The sequence below is a fragment of the Frankliniella occidentalis genome, unplaced genomic scaffold (assembly GCF_000697945.3).
Source record: "Frankliniella occidentalis isolate FOCC.00 unplaced genomic scaffold, Focc_3.1 Scaffold242, whole genome shotgun sequence".
Classification (NCBI taxonomy): domain Eukaryota; kingdom Metazoa; phylum Arthropoda; class Insecta; order Thysanoptera; family Thripidae; genus Frankliniella; species Frankliniella occidentalis.
The window spans coordinates 307,732-310,377 of record NW_026267368.1 but is presented as its reverse complement, the minus strand read 5'-3'; the positions used below and the strand labels follow the sequence as shown (position 1 = coordinate 310,377).

Here is a 2,646-nt window from a genome sequence, read left to right as displayed (position 1 = left end):
GGCTCGACTCGACGACGCTCCTAGGAGATAGGGAAAGTGCGCCAACTCAAAACTGAAAGCGGAAAGGGTGTGAGGAAGCTGTTACTGGGGAGGATAAATTAAGTATCATTCTGAATTATGCTGCTAAGTTGTAGTTTTCAGACAGTCCCTAGTGGCTGTCTCTACCAGAAAGTTCTGAAGTGACTTAAGTGGAAAAAGGGGGGGGGGGCATGGTGGACTGCTTCGCTTTTTGGGCTGCTGTAGCTTTTTAAACACAATGGCTGGCTCAACACATAAGTAATATTAGAATGCTTGTACTAAAGCTAAAAGATGTCCCAAGTATGAATCTCTTTTTTTTTTAAGTACATCTTAATTTTAAAGTTAACATGGTCCCACTCCCATGTGCTGCTGCTGCCGCTTGAAAATCTATCACCATCAACGAGGTGAGTTACTTTCCTCTACAGAAATCCAAGATAGAAACAAGACGATACGTTTCAACATTTGCTTTTCGGTGCTGAGCACTGCGACACAGACTGGGCCTGCAGAGGGACTTTGTGTCTCATTCCCTGGCTCTCACAAGAACCGCCCAGCATGGATTGAAAAGAAAGGAGAGAGAACGACATTGAAAAGGGGGAAGAGGGTGGAAGGGTGCAAGAGCACGTACTGGGCAAAGGTTAAAATATGTATCATCCTATTGATTAGTATTTATCGCAACCGTTGATATAGTTGAACAGAAAAACGTTACCAGTCACCAGTTTCCTAGGAAACACCTGGCCTCCATATAGTTTCCATAGAAACTACACTCTCATATTACTGACAGCCAATCAAGTTATTCAACAGTCACACAATCAACTGAAGGATGAAGATGTCAAAAAATCACGAAGATAAACTTAGAATATTTATATTGACGGGGTCAAGACATTGCCGTATAATCAGAATATTATCTTCAACAAGCAATATGGTTACCACAAAAAGAAAAAAACACACAAAAAAAAAGGAACCTCATTTATAGATGCCTGTGCTTCTCTAATCCAAAGATTTAATGAATGTTAATGCACTAGTCTTAAAAAGGTAGGTCTTTGTCTTGCTCTGAGTAAAGCCTTTGATAGCGTTGATCACAAAATTCTACTGAACATTCCAGGTAAATATGTTATCTGAGATATAGCTTATAACCCTAACATATCTTTAAGACAACAGGCAGCATCCACACAACCCTAATGTGATACTTTAATAGTAAAAAGTCTTCTTTTAAAGAAGTTAAAAATCGTGTACCTCAGGGAAGTATCTACGGACCATCCCTCTTTACTATTTGCTGGGCAAAGATATCATCCCCAGTCATCGATCAACTAAACTAGCCTTACTTTAAAACAATAACCGCTTCTATGTAGGCAAGTGAATATAGAATCAGGGGTGATGCGAGAAACCTATCATCTGGGTCACAAGGTGCTACATCAATGCATCACTTTCTGTCCAGTGCAGACTAAGCAACGCTCCTGAGGCACGTCCCAAATATCTGGCAAATGGTAAGATTGAGGTAAGAGATACAAGGTGAGGCTAATTCTTAAACCCACGAGTGCAAATGAAGGTCAGTTAGACATATAAGTCCTGTACGGGGTGGGGTAAAGTAAACTTTTCCATGCCCAAGTTGGAAGCATTCGACAACACAAATTAAAACTTGTAGAAAACAGGCTTTACCAGATTCAGAAAAGGGGCATTGCATTCTTAAAGTTAATTTTGGATATCATACTCCGCTCCTAAATAGACCAAAATAACCCAATTTTAACAATGACATCTGTACTATGGGTATGCAAAGGAAAGGGAAATTAAAACAAAGGGCAAAACAAGACACTTAGCTTTGTTGGTAGGATGAGGCAGCAAGCAAAACAGCACGACACTTCTCAGGTAGGGAATGATAGAGATGGTCCTTTAAGGCAGAAATTTAGAATGCAAATTCTGGAAAAGAAAAAATCCAAGTTACTATACTGGACTTCATGTTGCTCCCCACTCTGTCAATATAATACACAAACATGTCTTACCAGGAAGTGCTTTACAAATAAAAGTATACTGGGCAGCGAGTATTGCATAAAATACTGAAGAAAAGTCCACTGTTGAAAAGAAAGGAATGGACAAAAATTAATTTACATATTTTATAACAAATCAATAATGGAGGATTAATTTACTTACAGATGAAAAACATTCTGAAGTAGTACACAAAAATGAACCACTAACAAGCTGCCTTACGGTACACAGATTAGATTTCATTCACAATCTCCTCCATCAACCAAAAACAGAAAGCTGATCAAAACCTTCAAGTGTACATCCAAACGGAAAAAAAAAGAAAGAAATGAATTCATTACAGCCAGTGCAATGACAATTACAAGAGTGGGACTAAATTTAGAATAATCAGCTCCACCAACCCAACACGGAAGGCAGGCTATACTTTTGAAGTTTCACAGAGCAGCAAAGAAAGACAGCCACTCAACCTGCCTAAGTCACCATACAACTTAATGAACAACACAGAGTGATACATTTTAACATTTGCTTTTCGGTGCTGAGCACTGCGACACAGACTGGGCCTGCAGAGGGACTTTGTGTCTCATTCCCTGGCTCTCGAAAGAGCCGCCCAGCATGGATTGAAAAGAAAGGAGAGAGAACGACATTGAAAAG

The 2,646-nt window shown here is 39.6% G+C and overlaps 1 long non-coding RNA gene across 1 annotated transcript; it reads right to left on the bottom strand.

Moving 5' to 3' along the window:
- Nucleotides 1–6: 6 nt before the first annotated feature.
- Nucleotides 7–2,640, bottom strand: LOC127750709 (uncharacterized). Its single transcript, XR_008011821.1, has 3 exons — nt 2,164–2,640; nt 2,016–2,084; nt 7–1,932 (listed from the first exon to the last, which is right to left on the bottom strand). It is a non-coding gene; the product is annotated as an uncharacterized LOC127750709 (long non-coding RNA).
- Between the last annotated feature and the right edge of the window lie 6 nt (nt 2,641–2,646).